This window comes from Phodopus roborovskii, unplaced genomic scaffold, assembly GCF_943737965.1.
Source record: "Phodopus roborovskii unplaced genomic scaffold, PHOROB, whole genome shotgun sequence".
Classification (NCBI taxonomy): domain Eukaryota; kingdom Metazoa; phylum Chordata; class Mammalia; order Rodentia; family Cricetidae; genus Phodopus; species Phodopus roborovskii.
In genome coordinates, this window is record NW_026126213.1 from 13,579 (window position 1) to 38,044 (window position 24,466).

Genomic DNA, 24,466 nt, shown 5'->3' on the forward strand with positions numbered 1-24,466 from the left:
AAAAATTAATTTAAAAAAGTGCCCATCGTCACAATCCTCTCAACCTTGTTTCCTTAATTTCCTGTCTGTCCAGCCTTTCCCTCTTCCCCTCTCCATCCCTCAATAGACCTTTGCATAAACTCTTGCAGGTGGCATGTTCTCTGAGGCATACCTTGTTAGACCTGCCGGAGGCACCCACTTAGCCAGTTTTTATACTTATACTTTTAATTTTTTTTCCTTTCAAGATTTATTTCTTTATGTATATTAGTGTTTTGCCTGCATGTATATCTATGTGAGGGCGCCACATAGATATACATGCAGTTCCCCTGGAACTGGAGTTACAGATAGTTGTGAGCTGCCATGTGGGTGCTGGAAATTGAATTGGGTCCTCTAGAAGAGAAATCAGTGCTCTTAACCCCTGAGCCGTCTTCCCAGCCCCTTACTTACAGTTTTAACTGGGTATGGTGATCTCTGTTGTAGTTTTAATCTACATTTCCTCAGTGCTAATGATGTTGAACATATTTTTTCTTTCAAAAAGTGTATTAGTATAATTATTGTGTGCTTGTCTGTGTCAGTGTATGCCACATGTGTGTGGATGCTGGAGTTAAAAGCAATTATGAACTTCCCAACGTGGATGCTGGGAACTGAACTTTTTAAAAGAGTTTTTAAAAAAATTATGTGTATGTGTGTGTCTGTGGATATGAGTACATGAGATGTTGGATCCCTGGAGCCAGAGTTACAAGAAGCCAGGAAGTCACTGCCCAGTGTGGGTGCAGGGAACTAAACCAAAGTCCTCTCTAAGAGCAAAAAGTGCTCTTAACCACTGAGCCATTGCTCCAGCCTCATGGATACATTTGGTTTGGTTTGGCTTGTTTGTTTTTGTTTTGTTGTTGTTGTTGTTTGTTTTGTTTTTGGGTTTTTATTTGTTTGTTTTTTGAATCAAGGTTTCTCTGTGTAACAGTTCTGGCTGTAAACTAGGCTGGCTTGGAACTCACAGACATCCTCCTGCCTCTGCCTCCCTAGTTGTGGGATTAAATGTGTTTGACACCACTACCCAGTGATGTGTTTGTGATAATGAACATTCACTGAAAAGCTCCAGCTAGCCTTCCTTAAAATTGAGAACTTTGACTTTTTCCAAGCTAATGAATGTAGTAAGACTTAAGAAATGCTTGAAAAATATCCAATACCCTAGTTTGAAACTGTCAGGTAGAAGCAAATTTCTCCTTGCCAAGCTTTTTATCAATTTAAGTCTTGAACTGAATGAATCAATTCAGTCCATGGGATGAAAGGAAAGATATATAGAAAAACATTACAGCCATTTGTATGGATGCATAGTGTTTTTTTCCTCTGAGTATAAACAAATTGCTATGGTAATGAAGCTATTGACATTCAGTAGGAAAGACCCTTTCAGCTAGCTACTTCCTTCTCAAGCTGCAGGTGATCTTCGGAGGTGTTATATTCTATAGGAACTGCATGGTGCGATGCTAATGCAGACTTTGATGGTGCAGCTGTTTGGGATCACCCACCCTCCTGTAAGGAAGCCCCAGCCTAATCTCTGTATGGAAACCCCCAATACACTCACTGGTCTCACCAAACTAGATTTCAGTGAAGGTGAAACTGAAGTTTGTTATTGGTGGTCATCTGGGGTGCTTGGTTCACCTTAAAATATACTTAATTCAAAAGTAAAGACAGGAATAATATCATAATTCCTCCTAACACAAGGAATTGTCTTGAATAATCAAACATGCACTAATTTCTTCATGAAAAGAGGAATTAGTTTTGGATATTTACTCATCTTCCTACCCCATAAATTAAATACTCTGAAGTAATATATGTTAACAAACTTAAATTCTACAATGTAGTCATTACTTTATTTTATTTCTCAAGACAGGGTTACTCTGTGTAGCTTGTCTGGTCCTTTGTCTTCCACTCTTTCTTTTCTTTAATACTTATTTTTATTTTATGTGCATTGGTATTTTTACTATGGGTGTCAGTCTCCTGGAGCTGGAGTTACAGACAGTTGTGAGCTGCCATGTGGGTGCTGGGAATTGAACCCAGGTCCTCTAGGAGAGCAGTCAGTGCTCTTAACCACTGAGACACCTCTCCAGCCCCCAATCTTTTTTTTAAGATTTATTTATTTATTATGTATGCAGTATTTTGCCAGCATGCCAGAACAGGGCACCAGATCTCATTATAGATGGATGTGAGCCATCATGTGTTTGCTGGTAATTTAACTCAGGGCCTCTGGAAGAGCACCCAGTGCTCTTAACCTCTGAGCCATCTCTTCAGCCCACAGCTTCCACTCTTAACTCTTTTACTCCTAAAGGCTTTCAAATACAATCAAGTCTCTCCCACTTAAAAAGAAGGTGAACATGGGTCTCAGTTAGAAGGCCTGGGCAGTCTAAGGGACCTCTGACAGTGGAACCAGGATGTATCCCCTGGTGCATGAAAGGACTTTGGGAGCACATTCCCCATGGAAGGATACTTCCCTAAACTAGAGGCAGGAGGGAGGGCCTAGACCCTACTCCAAATGACTTGACAGATTTTGTTGATCCCTCCTGGAAGGCATCACCCTCCCTGTGGAGTGGGGGGGGGGATGGGATGGGAGGAGGGTTGGGGGGCAAAGAAGGGAGGGAGAGGGAACTGGGATCAATATGTAAAATAAAAAATAAAATAATGATAAAAAAGAAGAAGGTGAAGAAGGACAAAGGAGGATAAATGAAAGAAATGGCAACAAATCATGGCAAAGACATGGGAGAAAAGAAACCCTTACACACTGTTGGTAGGAATGTAAACTGGCGCAGCCACTCTGACAGTGTGAAGTTTCCTGAAGAAAAACTAAAGATAAAATTATCACATGAGTAAGATATATTACTCCCAGGAATATAGTTAAACACATCTATATCCTACCATAGAGATCCTTACACATCCATATTCATTGCCGCTCTATTTACATTAGCTAGGAAATGGAATCAAAAAACCTAGATGCCCATCAACACATAAATGGATGAAAAAAATGTGGTTTAAAATGTAATTTAATTAGCACTGAAAAAAATTAGATCATGACATTTTCAGGAAAATGGATCAAACCAGAGATCATTACAAAAGCAAAATAAGACATGTGTAGAAAGACTAATACTGCGTGTTTCTCATATGTAGAGTCTCTTTGTCCTCTCTCTCTCTCTCTCTCTCCTGTGCGTGACTGTGAAAGGAGAGGAAGCAGCCTTAAGAGAGTGAGAAAGAAGGAAGAAAGGAGAGAGCAATGGAATATATGTGACATGAAAACAGATGTGGAAAGAGGTTAGAGACTAAAGTGAGGCAGGGGTGTGGTGGGTAGGAGGGGAATGACTAAGAACAATATAATAATATATGTACGGCAATGCCACAATAAAACTCATTTTTATTATGTATGTTTGCTTTAAAATGGAAAAGCAATCTGCTGGGGGGGCAATACAAATAACATATTTTTTTCCAGATCTGTCTTAATTACCCAGCCTCTACCTTTGTTCTAATTTTAGATGCTGGGCAGAGAAATTTAAACAGAAAATGAACTAGAGTCATTATTGTTTTAGTCCATGAAAAGTGAAGATTGTCTATTCACGTGATGGTAACAGCCATTAATAAAAATTACTGAAACAATTCTAATACCCAGTAGGTGAGATTTTATTTTTCTTTTATGTTAAGAGAGAATGTACATTTTTAGTTGTGAAAAGGCCATGTCTAGGCCTGAATGTAATAGCAACAATAAAAACTTTGCCTTGTCTTTGTATTTCTTTTTCTTTAATAGTGTTTATGTGTTTGGGTATTTTGCCTGCATGTACATTTCTGCAATAGGTATGTTCCTGGTGCCTGTAGAGGACAGAAGAGTGCCAGATCACCTGGAACTGGAGTTACAAAGAATTGTGAGATGACGTACAGGTGCAGGGAATTGAACCCCAGGTCCTCTGGAACATCAACCAGTGTTCTTAAACACTAAGCCACCTTTCTAGTCCTGGTCTTTGTCGTTTTGTTGTTGTTGGTGGTGGTGGTGGTTTGGTTTGGTTTTTCTTTTTTCTTTTTTTTTTTATGCATATAGAGTATTTTTTATTTAATTTTATATAACAAAGTCCAATTAAATGAAAACAAACATTTATACACAATATTTGGGAATTTGGGCGTCGTTCTTTCCAAACTACTTCCTGCTGGTAAGGGGCGCTGTCTTGGGGGATTCGAAGAAGATTCAGATATCCTAGCTGTAGTCTGTAGGGCTGTTTTGTCCAGCTGTTTGGAATGTAGGATCAGCTTGTTTGGTTTGGTTTTTCAAGACAGGGTTTCTTTGTATTGCTTTGGAGCCTGTCCTGGAACTAGCTCTGTAAACCAGGCTGGTCTCAAACTCACAGAGATCCGCCTGCCTCTGCTTCCCAAGTGCTGGGATTAAAGGTGTGCACCAACAATGCCCCGCCCTGGCCTTTGTCTTAAGATTTGTTTTATTTATGTATGGATCATATGTCTGAGTGTATGCTCACATGTGTGCTGGTGTGTATGCCTGTGCATGGACAGAGGTCTTAAGAGGGCTTTGGAGGTGGTTTTACAGGTGTTAACAGAATGTCAGGCTTCTTAGACAAAGCCCTCATGATTGAGCAGCAAGTGTCCTAGGCCCTCTCTCCAACTCCCTTCATGTATTTGTTCATATTCCTCATCATTACATTTCATTAGGTAAAGATTTAATGGTAAATATAAGCTAGGTAGCCTAAAAAGAACTGCACATAGTTAACATCTGCCTAGTTTTAATGGGCTAGTTATTAATGGATTTCTCTGCTGACATTGGTATTTCTAAAGCTTACTAACATGATTCTCAAAAATTTCCATTACACGTAGATAGACATGCCCTTTACAATGTGTGACATATGTGCTATTTCCTCTCTTCTCAGGTGCACTCTATGATTCCAGAGTACTTAAAAATTAATTGCATTGTTTCTCTCCAGTTATCGCTTTATGATTTTATACACACACACACACACACACACACACACCTGTGCATGCTCGTGCGTGCACACATGAGCATCTTTCTTTTTTGTTTTTCTGTTATTTATTTATTTTTATGTGCATTAGTGTTTTACCTGCACATATGTCTGTGTGAGGATGTTCAGTCCCCTGGAACTAGTGTTACAGACAGTTGTGACCTGGAACTGGTGGTACAGACAATTGTGAGCTGCTGTGGATGCTGAGAACTGAACCCAGGTCCTCTGGAAGAGCAGTGCTCTTAACCACTGAGCCATCTCTCCAATTTTGGTTTGTTTGGGTTTGGGGTTTTTTTGTTTTTTTTCCTTTGGTTATTTGAAACAGAGTTTCTCTGTGTAGCTCTGGCTGTCCTGAACTCACTCTGTAGACCAGGCTAGCCTTGAACTCAGAATTCTGTCTGACTCTGCCTGTGGAGTGCTGGGGTTAAAAGCATGTGCCACCGATGCCCAACTAAGAACATACCTTTTGGGGGGAAGGTTGAGACAGGGTTTCTCTGTGTAACTTTGGAGACTGTCCTGGAACTCACTCTGTAACCCAGGCTGGCCTCAAACTCACAAAGATCCACCTGCCTCTGCCTCCCATGTGCTGAGATTAAAGTCATGTGCCACCACTGCCCAGCTAAGAGTGTGTCTTCTATAGAAGATTACCAGCTGTGATTCACATTATTATACTAAGTAAACATAGGAGCAAAGCAGAATTAATTTTTTCCAAGTGTCAATGATTCAGAAATATCTTTCCCTATGACAATGAAATCCTGATAAAGTGTTTACTTTTGTTCATTCTCACAATTAGTGTTTTAACAGAAGTGCTAACCTTCAGTCAGGATTTGTTAAATGGCACCAAAAAAAAAAATCCTAGATATCAGTCTCTTACTTAAATTAATGTCTTTAAAACCATAGTCTATATTGGTTCCTTTTTAAGGTCAATATCCACTTCATCCAAATAGCTACAGAGTCTGACATTATTTCCAGAAACTCCAGACTTTAAAATAAGTGGCAAGATCACACAGCATTTTGTGAGCTCTTTTTGACCTGTAATTTTCATAATTAAATAATGAAGAATAATTTGGCAAGTCGGGTAAGATTCAAACAAACCAGACTGGAGAAACAGCTCAGTAGTTAGTATTTGTTGCTCTTGCAGAATAATGGGGTTTGGTTCCCAGTATGCACATGGTGGTTCACAACTTCCTGTAACTCTAGTCCCAGAGTAATCAATACCCTCTTCTGACCTCCTGGGCACCAGGCACACATGTGATACATATATGCAGAAAAAGAAGAAAAAGAACTTAAACACATAAAGTAAAAGAAAGTAAATCTTTTTTTTTTAAAGATTTATTTATTGTGTATACAGTATTCTGTCTGCATGTGTGCCTGCTCGCCAGAAGAGGGCGTGCAGATCTCATTACAGATGGTTGTGAGACATGTGGTTGCTGGGATTGAACTCAGGGTCTCTGGAAGAAAAGCTAGTGTTCTTAACCACTGAACCATCTCTCCAGCCCATAAATCTTTTTTAATGACTCAAAGTGTATTACTATTCTGGATTTTTTAATTAGGCCAAGTTTTAAGAAAAATGATAATGATGAATTACTAATTGCCAATTACAATTTCTAGGATCAAGGCCTAGGAATATTTTTCCTTTTATGAAACAATTTGCTATTTGTAAGTTATCTTCTAGCATACCAAGTAAAACTGTTTAAGCTACAATATCAGTAGTTTTTAGGAAGGATTTGTGCAAACATCAAGAAATACCACACAAGCTACAGTTATAATTGCCACTGAGAACTCTCTTGAAAGCCCATGTACTCTACTGCCAAACCATGGCTTGCTTTGGATTTACACGGAGATTGCCATCAAGCTTGCCCTTATCTTTAAACGATTCTGCTTAGAATCACTGTTATCTTTCTCCACACTGATAAGAATTGCCACACAGTTCCTCCAGTTCCCACAGTTTGCTTAGCACCTGGGATGACAGTATCTCTAGCTCATGAGTCTTTTCATATATCTATGGGATTATCCTGATGTCTATTAGGTCCTTAAGACTGCCATCCAAATGCCTGTGCTTACATCTTCATCTTTAGAGGTCTTTAACCTCTCTGAATTGCCAGCCAGTCAGCAGACAAAGGCTCTGAAAATCAGATGCTCTGGACCTCCTACAAAGCCAGAGTAAGCCAGTCTGAGTTATTACTGTTCCTGTCACTTTCCAGTTTTGTCCAGTGCCCAATTCAGCATGAAATTTCTCCATTGAAAATTAGGCCCATTCTTCCATTCTTTGGGCAATTCTATTGAATACAACTTGTAAGTTGACAGACCTCATCTGTCTTTAGCAACAAACCAAAGCTGGTAGTTTCCACATCTACAGAAGTTCAACAATTTTGCAGGAGAATTTTAGTGCCAATATCCACAAAAACAATGCCATCGAAGAGGCCTCTGTCCTTCACTAAGGCATGTTGCTGACAGAAAGATTGTTAGAATAGCCATAAATTCCCACTAAGAAAAAAATCTCTGGCCTGGATGGAGATAGAAAATCCCAGTTATGCTGGATTAATCACCCTTCCAAGAGGCTGTTCCTGGAAAGGCAGGTTTACCTTAAGGCATGCTAAAGAAATAGGCTAGATAATTTTTCTTTTAATGAAATACTGTAATTTTCCTTCACAGAATTCCCATCCCCTTCCCTCAGAGCAACCCTTATGGGCCACCATGGCATTCCACGAGTCCACATCAATGTTTAGGTACAACCTCGGCCTTTTCTTTTTTCTGTTTTTTTTTTTTTTTTTTTCCCAGATGCTGGCCAGAACCTACATCTGCTTTTTCTGACACTTTGGGCCTCCTCATTCTTTCTGTAAAGCCCCTTTCCCACCATGTGTCTGACTTCCATACCAACTTAAATCACGTGACTTTTGTCCTTTTATCCTCCATTCTCCTCCCAGGGCAGGTGCTGAAGTTTACAGCTTGCCTTCCATGGGGATTTATTTCTTTTAAACTGTAATTAAATTGTCCTTGTTGGACTTCCATTTTAGTCCATTCTTAAGTGCTTTTAAAAGTGGAGACTAAGAACCCCAAGAAAGGACCCCAATTTCCTGTGTATTATCCCCCATATAATCAGCAAGTCTCTAAAACCAAAGATGGTGGTTTCCATTAACAAAGCATTGTCTTCCTTCATAATGTAGATAAAACCACCTGCAACTCTTTCCACACTTTCCATGAACTCATGAAGCACTGTAGCCTTGCCAGCTGTAATGACTCTGCAAACTCCTACCAATATCACTTTGTGAAGGTTTCTTGACAGGAGATGCTGGCACTCACACGTGATTGTATGCCTGAAGTTTCTGGTAAAAGGAAGTGCAAGCCAGGGTATATCACAACTGGCACCTGCAGGCCACAGCTTGGAAGACTAAAGCAAATAATGAAGAGAGCCTCCAAGACTAGTAAATAGGATCGAGTAAAGAACCTCACACTGTCAAGTGCAGATAGCCCTAATGAAACATTTATGGGAAGAGAGAATGCATCATGTTCCCGATGCAAAACTGGACTGTCGATGGTGAATATTCCGCAGGAGCATAGATCCTCCTGTCTCCCTCCCACAGGCACTCCACAACCGCCAGCAGCACCTATTGAGAATTTCACAAACAGATGTTGACTTCAAATGTTTCAGCCAGATGTTTCTTGCCACATTTCAAAGTGCACTGTTGTTGACACTCCAGCTGCTATCCTACATCGCAGTTACCAGGTTTCCATAGAGAAAGCGAAGTTGGTGGATCTGCAGGGCTCGCTCAGAGGTGTTGGTTGAAGGCTGTAAGCACTGCAGCAAGCAGACAAGCAGACATTACAGAGTGGCCGCAGTGCTCCGCCCACATTGGTTGCCCTGACAACCTCACCTCACACAGAGGGAGATGGGGGTGGGGGTGGGGACACAGCAGCAAGACCTAGAGTGCTATCACCAAAACTGGAATCAATTATTAGGCACAGAGGCCAGCACACGGGCCAGTATTGACACAACGTGGTCTTTCAATCCATGAATACATGATACTTTTCTGTTTACTTACATGTGTTTAAGCATTGTTTTGTAGATTCAGGGATGGACATACATACATACATACATACATACATACATACATACATACATTTAAAGGAAAACCCGAAGAGAAAAAACAAAAACAAAAAAATCCTGTCCCTATGGATTGTAGTGCCAGCTTCAGAACTCTGCTACTGAATTTTGGTGCCGTTTTCTGAGTTGGTGCTTTTTTTTTTCTGGAATTTACTAATCTCACTGCCATAGCATCCATGATGTAATATAGCAATAGAGATATATATGCAAGATATCGTCTTAGTCAAATATTAATAACAGGCAAGGCCTATGTATCTGATGGCTTAAAATATCTTTTCAAAAATAATGATTACAGTGAGATTAGCTTTCTACTCCTGGTTGCATTTGGGAAAGTAAGGGAAGAAAATGAACACAAAGCTACTTGATGGTCTCGAATAATGCAAAAAAAAAAAAAAAAGGCACTGGACACAATTCATTGTCCTTTCAAGAGAAAAGAAAAACATTCAACAAACCAAGCAAACAGGAAATATAACTAATATAACTAAACACAATAAAGGCCACATAAGACAAACCCAGAACTAATACCATGCTTAACAATAAAAAATTGAAGATTCTCCCTTTAAGGGGTTCAGGCAGTATGCAGCAGGGTCAGAGGTGCTGCAAGCTGCTCCTTCAGAAGGTGGTATGTGGACAAGTGAGGGTAAGGGTTAAGCATCACAGAGACCCTAGAAGGAGATGTCAGGGGCATGGACAGCTATTCAAGGGAAGCTTTAGGAAGCATGCGAAATTGCCATGAAAAGGTGGCAATGTGTAACTATACCTTGCAAGATTGTAGTAGAGCTGTCCAACCCCTATCTCAGCATGGGCCAGGTGCCAATCATACACTTAGGATTCAATATTTGCCCTGCTACATTTTGGTTTTGTTTGTCCTTGCCTATCTTTTGTGTTTTCCTACCCCTCTCTGGAATGGAAATGTTTGCTCTGTGTCATTGCTTCTTGTTGTGCACAGCATGTCTTTTGATTTTTACAGCTGAGAGTCACAGCTGAGACTTTGGATTTGGAGCTTTTAGCAGTGTTGCCCCAACCGTTCTGGAACTCACTCTGTAGACCGGGTGAGCCTCACAACTCACAGGGATCCTCCTGCCTCTGCCTCCTGAGTGCTAGGATAAAAAGCATGCTCCACCAACGCCCAGCTGCAGTGTTGGAGATTTTATGACTGAGGATCCCTGGTGATGGAATAAATACACTTTGTAATATGACATAGATAGGAGCCAGAAGCAAAACTCTATAGTTCTGAGTCTGGAATCACCCCCACCCCCAAGTCTCAAGTGTTAAAGACTTAGTTCTCAGCATGGAATGTTAGAAGGTAGTGGAATATTCTCAAAGGAGGATCTACTAAGAAGTATTAGGTTTTGGGGGCTGTATCTTTGCTTCCTGGCTAACATAAGATTAGCATCTTTTGTACCATGTAGTCCCTACCATGATGTTTTGTTTGTTTGTTTGTTTGGTTTCGTTTGGTTTGCTTTTGGTTTTTTCGAGACGGGGTTTCTCTGTGTAGCTTTGGAGGCCGTCCTGGAACTCACTCTGTAGACCAGAGTGGCCTCGAACTCACGGAGATCTGTCTGCCTCTGCCTCCCAAATGCTGGGATGAAAGGTGTGCGCTACCGATGCCCGGCCATGGTGTTCTTACATAACCCAAGAAAATCACAAGTTCAAAACTGTCCTGAGATCCATAGTGAGATCCTGTCTCAAAAACAAAACAATACTATAATATTTTAATGAAGCAATTTGAAGATAAATCAAAACAATGAGGAAATATGCTATATTCATAAACTAGATGAATTATTTTTTTAATAATTTATCTTATATTATATACATTTATATTTTTCCTATACGTAATTTATGTCTTTGAGGATGGTGTTGGACCCAGGAGTTATACATAATTGTGAGCTGTCATGTGGGTGCTGGGAATTGAACCCTGATCCTCTGGAAAGCACAGTCAGTATTCTTAACCACTGAGCAATCTCTCCAGCCCCCTAAATCATTATTTTTAAATGTCCATACTATCCCAAACAATTTACAGATTCAGCCTTTAATCCCAGCACTTAGGAGGCAAAAATGTACAGATCTCTCTCTGTGAGTCAAGGCCAGTCTGGTCTACAGTGCAAGATCCAGGACAGCCAGGGTTGTTACATAGAGAAACCCTATCTTGAAAAAAAACAAAATTCAAAAAACAAAAACAGAAAGAATAAAAGAAAAGGAAAAGCCAAACAAATAAACAAACAAACAAAAAAAGATTTATAGATTCTATGCAATAGCCACCATCAAACCACTAATGATACTGTTCACAAAAAAAGAAAGGTAATCTTTTGTTTTGTTTTGTTTTGAGACAGGATCTCTCTGTAGCTTTGGAGGCTGGAACTAGCTCTTGTAGACCACGCTGGTCTCAAACTCACATATCCACCTGCCTCTGCCTCCTGAGTGCTGGGACTAAAGGCATGAGCCACCACCACCCGGCCTGTATGTATATGTCTACTCATGTTTAAAGTATTGTGTTTATGTAGCTCATTTTAAAATGTAATGTATAATTAAGAAATATATATTAATATTCATTTATAATAGTCAAACTTATAGTCATTCATGTTAGGTATGTTTTCAAGATCATACACAGATATATTTAGATAGATAGATGGTCTTCAATCATTTCAAAGACCTACAGAATATAGCATTTAATATGTCTAATATCCTAAGGCTTTTTACGACAATAAGACATATCTGCTCCTGGCAACACAAATCTACTTCAGAGAAGATGATGGACACACACACACAAAAACAAACAAACAAAAAAAAACCTCCATACAGAATTTGTTTTCTTTATGGAAAAAGCTAGCATGTGGGGGAAAAAACTGCCCTTGCCTCAATTACTGAGAGTATACTATTCAAACTTGACCATCAGGATGCAAAAGAAAGTGACTGCCAGACTTTGTTAGACAAGGCAGAATAGTCCTTCAAAATTCCCTGCTTCTCAAAAAAGTCCATCAGTTACACTAGATTTGCAGGCCAAAGATGGATTCCTCAATGTTACAGAGGATCTTGGAGTAGCTGTTCAAGGAGATGATGTCACTGTCGTTAGGTAACATTTCACTCTTCTGGGGTCTTTGATGAAACTGAAGACTAAATAGAGTTTTCTTTAGTTATGATAAAAGGTAAATTAGGTACAAAACTTTGGATTCACAAAGATAAGATAGATAACAGTATTTTCTTTAATTTTGCCAGACACAGATAAACTGTAATTCTTACTTAATAACTGTTTTGTTGTATATAATTTTACTAAGTTAATGTTAAAAACCTTCCTGCTTAATTAGACAAAAATAAGGAAGTGCTGTGGAATAATCTTTTTGTACACTGTCAAGATTTGTCCCTCAAATTTGTTTAATAAAATGCTGATTGGTCAATAGCCAGGCAACATTTTAGGCGAAGCAATCAAACTGAGGATACTGGGAGGAAGAAAGGTGGAGTCAGAGAATCACCAGGAGATACAGGAGAATCAAAATGGGCAATGCCATGTTGAGAGAAGGTACCAAGCCAAGTGGCAAAGCATAGATAGATATAAGGGTTAATTTAAATGTAAGAGTTATCCAGTAACAATAACCTGAACTATTGGTTGAGCATTTATAATTAATAATATAATATTAAGGCTCTATATTGGTTATTTAGGAACAGGCAGTCATGAAAGAAAAACTCTGCCTACACACACATATTAGTACTAATCACTATAGCCAACATATGGAATAAATCTAAGTGTCCATCTCTAGATAAGTGCATGAACATGTATATGGAGATGTAGCTTTCAAAAGTTCTGCAGCCATGGGAATTATGTTCCAACAGCCTGAATGAGTTTGAGGAGACCTCTGAGTACCAAAACCCCAAGAACACAAACTGCAGGGAACAGCAGTTCCCACTCTTCTCTCCTGCATACAGCATCACGTGGAGCCTGCTAGAGCCAGTGGGCTCTGAAATATCACCTTTTAGCTCAGCACAGCTGTGCCAGCAATGCACTCCACAAATTAGTGCAGCTCTAAACTTTGCCAGAGAAGCTCCTTTCTGGAGTTGGCAGCAGTTAGTGGAGCTATGGATGTCTGCTTAAGACCAAGTCATTCAATATTCTAAAATATAAAGAAATTTTCACAAGCCTTCACCCTAACTGAGGAATTATGAACAGCTGATGGCTTCTAGGGGAGGGAAAGTTAGTTTTCTTTAAAAAGAGCAGCTCCTTGTAGAATGGCCATTCTCCAGTGGATGGCCCTAAACCCTGGAATAAATTGAGTGCACAAATTGGATTCAGTGTATTATTTTTTTAAAGGACATGAAGTTGCAAGGTAGGGAGGTGGGGATGGATCTCGGAAGAGTTAAGGGAAGAAGTGGAAAGGGAGTGAATATGAGTAAAATACATTGTTATCACAATCTTAAAGAATTAATTAAAACACTTTTTATTTGGAGCTGGCAAGATGATTCAGAGGGTAAATGTGCTTGCCATGCAAGTTTGATAACCTATATAAACCATGGAAATGTGGAAGAAAAGAACAAACTTCACAAAACTGTCCTCTGACCTCAATATACATGCCACAGTATGTACACTCTCACCAAGAATAAATAATATAAATTGTAGATAAATGGGCTAAGAAAGTTATCAGAGAAACAATACCCTTTACAATAGCCACAAGTGACATATGATATCTTGGGGGTAACTGTAACCAAACAAGAATTTTAAGTCTGTAAAGAAAGAAACTAAAGAAGATAACAGAAAATGGAAAGATCTCCCATGTTCTCGGATAGGTAGGATTAACACAGTAAAAAATGGTAATTTTACCAAAAAAGCATTCTACAGATTAAGTGCAATACCTATCAAAATCCCAGCAAAATTCTTCACAGACCTTGAAAGGACAATACTCAACTTTATATGGAAAAACAAAAAACCCAGGATAGCCAAAACAATCCTGTACACTAAAGGAACTTCTGGAGCCATCACCATCCCTGTAGAGCTACTGTAGAGCTACAGTAATAAAAACAACTTGGTACTGACACAAAAACAGGTAGACCAATGGAATCAAATGGAAGAACCTGATATTAATCCACACACATGTAAACACCTGATTTTTTTATTTATTTAATTTTATATAACAAAGTCCAATTAAATGAAAACAAACATTTATACACAATATTTGGGAATTTGGGCATTGTTCTTTCCAAACTACTTCCTGCTGGTAAGGGGCGCTGTCTTGGGGGATTCAAAGAAGATTCAGATATCCTAGCTGTAGTCTGTAGGGCTGTTTTGTCCAGCTGTTTTGAATGTAGGATCAGCTTGTATTCTGTTTCAGGCGGTCTGGTGTGATCAAACCACATTAGTCTGGAAGGAATCCACATCTTTTCATTTTCTGTGGAAACAAAAATAGAAATCCTTTTCCCCAGTAACTTGTTCTTCAACTTAAATTTTGGAGTCAAAGCATTTTTTTTTAATTTATTATTTTACATGTCGATCCCAGTTCCCTCTCCCTCCATCCCTCCCTCCCTCCCCTTCAGCCCTCCATCCCCCTTCCCTCCCTTTTACCCTCTCTGCCCTCTCACATGCACTCTAAACACCCTCCCCTCCCATCCCCCCCACCACAATTCCATATGTAGGGGAATGCCATCCAGTTGGGGTCATGTAGATGTGACAGGTCCTGTGAAGTAGGGACTAGGGCTTCTCTCCTGTCTCCAGGTTAAGGCAGTTATCCCTCCATCGGGGATGTGTTAGCAAGGTCCTTTTGTGCACCAGGGATACATCCTGGCTCCACTGTCTGAGGTCTCTCAGACTGCTCAGACCTTCTGGCTGAGACCCATATTCAGGGGGGCCCGAGGCAGTCCCCTGCTGGCTTCCCAGCTATCAGTCTAGTGGCCCTTAGCTCCTCCTTGTTCAGGTAAGCTGTCTCTATGTGCTTCTGCCACATGGTCTTGTCCTCTCCATCTGCTTCTGGGTTCTAGTTCGACTCAGTGTTTATGTATGGGTGTTTGCTCCTATTTTCAACAGGCATTAGTTGAAGGCTCCATGGAGAAGTTAGTTGTTGATCTCACTCTCCGGGAAGGGCATTTATGATAGCCTTTCCATGGAAGCTGAGATTGTTAGTTGGGAGCAGTCTTGTAGTTCTCTCGACCTTTCTTTGTGTTCAACTTTATCTTCAAACCAATATTGGCTCCCTCTTTTATGTTCTCTCTCTGTGTCTCTGTCTCTCTCTCTTTCCTATCTTCCATTCCTAACCAGGCTCAATCCTCCTGGTCGCACATGCCTTCCTCTCCTCCCCCCCATTTTCTCCTACTTCTCTTTCCATTCGCTGTCCTCCCCCACTTCACCTGAGCTCTGGGGGACTTGTCCCTTCCCAGTTCTGTGAGGGACTTTATATGAATCTCTTAGAATACACCTTGTATCCTAGTTCCTCTAGTGATGTGAATTATGGGCTGGTAATCCTTTGATCTAGGTCTAAAATCCATATATGAGTGAGTACATACTGTGTTCCTCTTTTTGTGACTGGGTTACCTCATTCAGGATGGTTTCTTCAAGTGCCATCCACTTGCCTGCGAATTTCAAGATACCATTATTTTTTTCTGCAGAGTAGTATTCCATTGTGTAGGTGTGCCACATCTTCATTAACCATTCTTCAATTGAGGGGCATCTAGGTTGCTTCCAGGTTCTTGCTATTACAAATAATGCTGCTATGAACATAGTTGAACAGATGTCTTTGTTGCATGGATGTGAATCCTTTGGGTATATGCCTAAGAGGGGGATTGCCGGGTCCTGTGGTAAACTAATTCCCATTTTCCTGAGGAACCACCATACTGATCTCCAAAATGGCTGTATGAGTTTGCACTCCCACCAGCAGTGGAGGAGTGTTCCACTTTCTCCACATCCTCTCCAACATAAGCCATCACTGAACACCTGATTTTTTACAAAGAAGCTAAAATTATAAAATGTAATAAAGAAAGCATCTTCAACAAATGGTGCTCACATAACTGGATGTTGACATGTAGAAGAATGCAAATAGATCCATATCTATTACTGTGCACAAAACTCAAGTTCAAATGGATCAGACTCAACATAAAACCAACCACACTGAACCTGATAGAAGAGAAAGTAGGAAGTAGCCTTGAATCCATAGGCACAAAGGACCACTTCCTAAATATAACACCAGTAGCATAGACACTGAGATCGACAATTAATAAATGGGACCTCCTGAAACTGAGAAGCTCTGTAAAGCAAAGGACACAGTCAACAAGACAAAACAGCAGTCCACAGAACATGAAAAGATGGTTACCAACCCCACATCTAACAGAGGACTAATCTCCAAAGTATACAAAGATCTCAAGAAGCTAGTCACCAAAACACCAAATAATCCAATTAAAAATGGAGCTCAGATTTAAATGGAGACTCTCAATAGAGGAATCTCAAATGGCCAAAAGACACTTAAGGAAATGCTCAACATCATTAGTCATCAGAGAAATGCAAATCAAAATAGCTCTGAGATACCATCTTACACCTGTCAAAAACAGCCAAGATCAAAAACTCTGATGACAACCTATACTGAAGAGGATGTGGTAAGTAAGGAGAAGACTCCTCCACTGCCGGTGGGAGAGCAAACTTGTACAGCCACTGTGGAAATCAGTATAGTGGTTTATCAGAAAATTAGGAATCAATTCTCCTCAAGACCCAGCAATATCACTCTTGGGCATATACCCAAAGGATGAACTCACACCACAAAGACATTTGCTCAACTATGTTCGTAGCAGCATTATTAACAATAGCCAGAACCTAGAATCAACTTAGATGCCCCACAACAGAAGAATGGATTGAAAAAATAAATGTGGTACATTTACACAATAGAGTACTACTCAGCGGTTTAAAAACACCAAAAACAAACAAAGTCATCTTGAAATTTGCAGGCAAATGGATGGAACTAGAAAAAACCCAGACCAGAAAGACAAACACAGTATGTACTCACTCAAAAGTGGATATTAGACATGAGCAAAGGACAAGCTGCCTACAGGCCACAACTCCAGAGAACCTAGGTATAACGAAGAGGACCCTAAGAGAGACATACATGGATCCATCTAGGAAGGGGAAAAAGACAAGATCTCCTGAGTAAATTGGGATAGTGGAGGGCCGGGGTGGGGGATGGAGGGAAGGTTCAAAAGGGAGAGGAGAGGAGAGTAGGGGAGTGAGGAAAAATATATAGCTGAATAAAAAGATGTTCAAAATAAATAATATAAATTTTAAAACAAAGACATCTGAATTGTACAAAAACATGAGTAAATCTAAAAGACATTATGCTAAGTGAATACCCAGCACTGTAGAGACAAAGGCAGACAGATCACTGTGAATTTGAGACTAGCGTAGTGTACATAGTTCCAGGATATCCAGGGCTATTCATAGAAACACTGTCTCAAAATAAAAACAAAATAAAAAACAAATCCTGGGAGTAGCTGGGGAAGGTGCTGGCTGCGGCACAGCAGAGTGAGCTCTATGGACCATGTGCTGCTATGGATGCCTGAAGCACTTGAACTGCAGCCAGGGACGACAAAGACACCTAAATGCTGGGCTGGATTATATGCCTGATGAGGATGGTGATTGAGCAAATTGGAGTCAGCATGCAGTCTGTACTTTGGTTCATCTTGAAGTATCATAAGGAAAATTGGTGCCAACTTACTTTTGAATCAGTATTCAAGAGTTCAATTTCAGCTTACCAACTGTTCAACAGAATGGAGCTCCACCCCTCCAGGAGAGAATGTGGTTGCATCTTTTGCTGATGTTGGATGGGTAGCTGCAGAAGGAGAGTGTTCCACAAGACTCAGGGCAGAGGTCAGGTCTAAGTCACCCCATGATGACGACCTTCCTTGCTTTGAGAAGCCCCCAAGCAGACATGTTTCCTTACCAAACTTGTCTCAAGACGAGCCTCCCCCAAAGACAACGCTGGCCAGTGGGAAGGCCTTGGAAAAGATCTCTGCACTCCAGAATGAGCTTGCTGCCCTTAGAGCTCAGATTGCCAAAATTGTGACCCTACAGGAACAACAGAGTCTGGCGCAGGTCACTTAGATTCTGCCACTGTGGACCACCTCCTCCTCTCCCGCCCCCTCCTTCCCTTTCCCCGGTGCTCCACCAAATATGTCTGCCTTTGGCCTGATTAAAGAGGGAAGACAGCAAGGACTCAATGCTGGAAAGAGCCACCCAAAGCTGCCTGACATGCCAAATATGCTAGAGATCCTTAAAGACAAGTAGTGTGAAGCTGTGGTCAGTCAAGAGGTAATAAAGCCTAGACCAGTGGATACTGCAAATCTGTTGCCCTCATAGCAGGAGCACTGAAAGAGAAGTTTGCTTATCAGCATCGACACAATAGCCAAGGAGAAGAGGAAAGAGGAATTCCAAAGTCAGAGTCAGAGGCCACTTCAGAGCCTGCCCTGTTTGGCCCACATATATTTAAGTCTACAAGGAAAATGAAGGCTTTTAATTGAGAATGTTCCAGACTCCTAATGGACAATGGGTTCAGAAAGACTCCTGGTTCACTGTGGACTTACACAGCTGAGTTTGGTAGTAGAGATCACCAGTATTTAGTAAATCTCTGACTGTAGTGGTCATTGGTTGTCTTAGCCTAATTAGAGGAGTGACAAGTTGTAGGGCCCTGCATGGACCCCTGAGGTACCTTGAGCAAGCCTGAAGCTGTTGGCCAGAACTCTTTGCCCCAAAGCTGTTATTGGTACTCTTCCTATTTTTGATAGCACACACCTGGTGATAACACACACCTCGTGGGGAGAAGCTAAACCTAAAAATCCTGTTATTTTCCACTGTGCTATAAGTCAGTATTTAAGCCCGTTCCATCCCTTCAATAAATCACATTCAGATTCCGACATTGCCATTGAACGAATGACCTGCTGTCTTGTCTCCTTATTTCAATCTCTTGCCTTCACCAGATTTGTAAAACAGATCATAGCTCGGGCGCTACAACAAGTAGTGACAGCACCAGTGATGGTTTGGCTCTTATGAGACGGTCAGTTCTGGAGCTCTCTTTAACATACATGTGTTAATGGCATGTTTTTAGTAGGGTGCCAGGGTTCATCTTCCAGCCTTGAAATTGTCTGTACGGCTTCAGAATACAGACAGGCTGTTTGTGGATGTTGCTGCTGTGCATTTTCAGTTCTTAACACTAATATCTGTGCAAATGTTTTATCTGCACACATTTGGATATAAAACTATGTAAAAACTCAATGAGGACACTGTTATCTTCATCTTTAGCTTGAGTTTGCTGGTCAAGGATGGAACAGCTGGTTTACCCTGTTACTAGAATACAGGGAATGCCTCAAATAGGACTTACATGTGTTCTCACATTTTCTTTTCTTTTTTTTTTTTTTCCTGGAGCTGAGTTTACATAAGCAGCAGAAGATGTTTACTGCTGAGTTTCTGCGTTGCTTTCTGTTAGAGGGACATGAGGGCTAGGAAGGTGTTTAAACCTTACTATCACCCAATTATTGGGAAGCAAATTTACTTCTCAAGCAGTAACAAATCACATTATTGAATTAAATTACTTTCAAAATAAAATACATAAATAAACAAATCCTGAAACCATGTAGGACCATGAGCCATGGTTCCACCCAGGGCCATATGAATGTCTGTAATCTGTACTTCTGTTACTAAAGGCCGTGTTGGAATCTGTGGTCCTGATGAAGCCAGGGGCTGATGTTTGTAGTCTATACTGTCACAGGAAATCATGCTGAGGGTCATGGTACATGATGGTGCTGGAGACCATGTTGATGTCTGTGTCCTGTGCTGTTGCCAGATACTATGTGTAAATCCATGATCTGTGCTGCCACTAACTGTAAAGGACAGTGAAGCTTCTTTTGCAGTGACATTGATGACTGCAGACTCACAGTTGAGAAAGAGGGGCATAGAAGGCTTCTGGAACAACCTCTCTCCCCACCTACCAGAAAAAAAGTAACAACCTAGACAGGAAACCATCGAAGAGAACTCTTAAAATTTTTGAGAATGATGCTGAAGTGTAGCTCTCCATGATAGATGGCTACTGGCAGGGATGTGGGGATGACTCACTTTTCTTTTCTTCTTCTTCTTCTTCTTCTTCTTCTTCTTCTTCTTCTTCTTCTTCTTCTTCTTCTTCTTCTTCTTCTTCTTGTTTTGTTTTTTTTGTTTTTGTTTGTTTTTCGAGACAGAGTGTCTCTGTATTGCTTTAGAGCCTGTCCTAGAAAAACCAGCTCTGTACATGAGGCTGGCCTCAAACTCAGAGATCTGCCTACCTCTGCCTCCCCAGTGCTGGGACTAAAGGCCTGCACCACCAACACCTGGAGACTCACTTTTTTTTAAGGGGCTTGCCACTGGGAGTTTGGTCATGCTCCAGTGACTATATGGACAACACAAATTGATCTTTTTAAAAATCTTTTTTTGGAGAGGAGGCCAGAAGGATGGTGACTGGACCTGGAAGGAATAGAAGGTGAGGCTAATTGGGGTGCATTACATAAAATTCCCAAATTATCAATAAAAATATTTTTTTAATTTTATATAACCAAGTCCATTTAAATGAAAACAAACATTTATAGACAATATTTGGGAATTTGGATGTTGTTCTTTCCAAACTACTTCCTGCTGGTAAGGGGCACTGTCATGGGGGATTCAAAGAAGATTCAGAAATCCTGGCTGTAGTCTGTCAGGCTGCTTTGTCCAGCTGTTTTGAATGTAGGATCACCTGGTACTCTGTTTCAGGTGGTCTGGCTTGATCAAACCACATTGGTCTGGAAGGAATCCACATCTTTTCATTTTCTGTGGAAACAAAAATAGAAATCGTTTTCCCCAGTAACTTGTCCTTCAACTTAAATTTTGGAGTCAAAGCATTTTTTTTATTTAATTTATTATTTTACATGTCGATCCCAGTTCCCTCTCCCTCCCTCCCTCCCTCCCTCCCAACCTTCCTCCCTTCTTCCCTTCCTCCCTCTCTCCTTCCCTCCCTTTTACCCTCTCTGCCCTCTCACATGCACTCTAAACACCCTCCCCTTCCATCCCCCCACCCCAATTCCATATGTAGGGCAATGCCATCCAGTTGGGGTCATGTAGGTTTGACAGGTCATGTGAAGTAGGGACTAGGGCTTCTCTCCTGTCTCTAGGTTAAGGCAGTTATCCCTCCATGGGGGGATGTGTTAGCAAGGTCCTTTTGTGCACCAGGGATACATCCTGGCTCCACTGTCTGAGGTCCCTTAGACTGCTCAGTCCTTCTGGCTGAGACCCATATTCAGGGGGGCCTGAGTCAGTCCCATGCTGGCTTCCCAGTCTGGTGGCCTGTTAGCTCCTCCTTGTTGAGGTCAGCTGTCTCTATGTGTTTCTGCAGCCTGGTCTTGTCCTCTCCATCTGCATCTGGGTTCTAGTTCGACTCAGTGTTTATGTATGGGTGTTTGCTCCTGTTTCCAACAGGCATTAGTTGAGGGCTCCATGGATAAGTTAGTTGTTGATCTCACTCTCCGGGAAGGGCATTTATGATAGCCTTTCCACGGAAGCTGAGATTGTTAGTTGGGAGCAGTCTTGTAGTTCTCTAGACCTTTCTTTGTGTTCAATTTTATCTTCAAACCAATATTGGCTCCCTCTTTTATGTTCTCTCTCTCAATAAACATATTTTTAAAAAAGACTCTCTTCCCAGTTGATTTTAGGTTGTATCAAGTTGACAGTTAAAACTAATCAGAACATATAGCATCTCACATATGGAATCTAAAAATGTCCAATGTAGAGTACAAGTGTGAATACCATGGCATGGGGCTGTGAAAGAAATTGGCAAGAGTTGATCAAATGGTACAAAATTTCAGTTGTTAAATAAATAAGGTCAGAATATTTTATGGGCAGCACGGTAACTGTAATTAACAGTAACATAATATATATTTGAAATTTTCTAAGAAAAGAGATCTTGATCATTCTCACTACACCAAATACAAATATAATTACCATATGAAGCAACAGACATTTTGCAAAGTATGGATATATCACAAAGATCACATCATATACTTTCCGGGTATGCAGTTTTTATTTGTAAATACCACTACAGTAAAGCTGGGAGAAAGTATATGAAAGTAGCAAATAATAGAAAATATTTGCAAATTACACATTTGAAAAAGAATACATAAAGGAATTCTGCAAAAGTCACAGTGAACTTGAAAGCATGTTCTTCCCAGAGATTTCAGATAGAAATGAAATCTAGCTAATATAGCTAATATATATATATATATATATATATTCAGTTGACTAAAATTTTAAAAACTACATTAAGTGCTGGTGAGAAAAAGGAATAAGTTTGACTCTCATATATTATTACTGGTAAGTAGACAGATAGCAAGCAGTGTCTTCTGAAAACCATTTGGAAATTTCTTATGTAAATTTTATAAAATTAAACAGAAATGTACTCTGTGATCCAGTAATCCCACCCCTACCTAGTTATGCAAAATAACTTAAAGTTTACATTCACAGCAAAAGCCACATATAACTTTTATTGCTGTTTTATTTGTAATAACTGAAATGGAAGCAACATTGTAAATGGATAATCTATGATACAATAGAGTGCTAATTAGGCATGAATTTGAATGCACTTCTGACTTAAACAATGAAGGTAAATTTAAAATGCATCATAACAAGTAAAAGAAGCTAAATGTAAAAGGCTATGTAGTGCAAAGTTCCATTTATAATAGTCTAGATAATGCAAAACTATAGAGACAGAAAAACATCAGTTGTTCAATGACTGAGGTAAGATTTGAAATTTGGGGTGTGATATAACTTTTCTTTATCTTATATTGATTATGTTTGTAGATATATAACCCTATTTGGATACAGGTGTGGTGTGTGTGCATGCATAACAATGCATATAAGTGAATGGTTGTGTGTGAGTGTGGAGGCCACAGGTTGTTGTTCAGTGTCTTCCTCGGTTGCTCTCCACCTTATATTTTGAGGCAAGATCTCTTAATGAATCTACTGCTAGCCAATTCAGCTAGCCAATTTATCTAGTCAACTTGTTCCCACCAGGAATCCAGGAGGGCTGCCACACTAACCCTTGAATTTATGTGGATGCTGGGGAAACCTAACTCATCCCTCAAACTTGAGACACACTGAGAATTTCCCCAACTGGCAACATTATTCTTTTTAATGATTTATTTTTATTTTATTTGTATGAGTGTTTTGCTAGTGTGTACATATAAGTACTACATGCATGCCTGGTGTCCATGGAGGTCAGAAGAGAGTGTCTGTTAGGTGCCCTGGTGGAAACAGAGGCAAAGCTTCTCTGTCCCGACTGCCTGGCCCCAAATAATCACACAAAAGCTTATATTAATTACAAAATGTTCAGGCTATAGTTCAGGCTTATTGCTAACTAGCTCTTACAACTTAAATTAACCCATTCTACTAATCTACATTTGGCCATGTGGTTTCATTTCTTTACCTATTCTCTAGCACATCTTGTTCCTCTGGCAGCTGGCTTTTATCTCTCCCTTAACTCCACCCTTCTTTCCTCTCTGTATTATCAGTTTGGCTTTCCCACAGCACACTGGGAGTAGAGTACAGGTGTTTAAAAGCCAATGTAAGAGCTAGGGATGGAACCCTGGTCCTCTGCAAGAGTAGTTAAGTGCTCTTAACCACTGAGCCATCTTTCCAGCTTTGAAGTTTGGCTTTTTTATTCATTGTATTGGTTTTTCAAGACAGTGTTTCTTGGTGTGCCCTGGCTATCCTGGAACTCACTTTGTAGACCAAGCTGGTCTCAAACTCAGAGATTTACCTGCCTCTGCCTCCCTAGTGTTGGCATTAAAAGCATGCACCACCACCTCCTGGTTTCTAGCTCTGAGCTTTAATCTTAAATATAATCTCTCTCTCTCCCTAACTACCTACCTTCCCCCCCCCCTTCCCCTCTCTTTCCCTAAGGTTTAATTTTATAGCCCAGGCTTGCCTTGAACTCAAGATACTTCTGCCTAAACAACCCAAGTGCTTTGATTACAGACATACACAATCACTGCCTGTCCCAACTTTTTTTTTCAAGGCAGGATTTTTCTGTGTAACAGCCTTGGCTGTCCTGGAACTCATTCTATAGACCAGGCTGGCCTCGAACTCACATATATCAGCCTGCCTCTGCCTCCTGTGTGCTGGGATTAAAGGCATGAGTCACCACTCCCTGGCTTCAACAATTGTTCAACAATCCTTGCCAAGTAAGGGGAAGAAAATGGTGTAGTCTATGAGCTCAAAGCAGCCACTGAGTTAGACAATGAACCACGGGATTGCATCTTTTCACATGAATTCTCCTCTACCAGGAATTTCCTTTTCCAATTTCTCTGCCTGACATTTAGTAGAGACATCATACATTTGGCAAGGCATTCCCCACCTTTCATCATTTCTCCA

The 24,466-nt window shown here is 40.4% G+C and overlaps 1 pseudogene; it reads left to right on the top strand.

The window, feature by feature from the left end:
• Window positions 1-17,643: 17,643 nt before the first annotated feature.
• Window positions 17,644-18,647, top strand: LOC127218618 (mitochondrial fission regulator 1-like; annotated as a pseudogene).
• The last annotated feature ends 5,819 nt before the right edge of the window (window positions 18,648-24,466 follow it).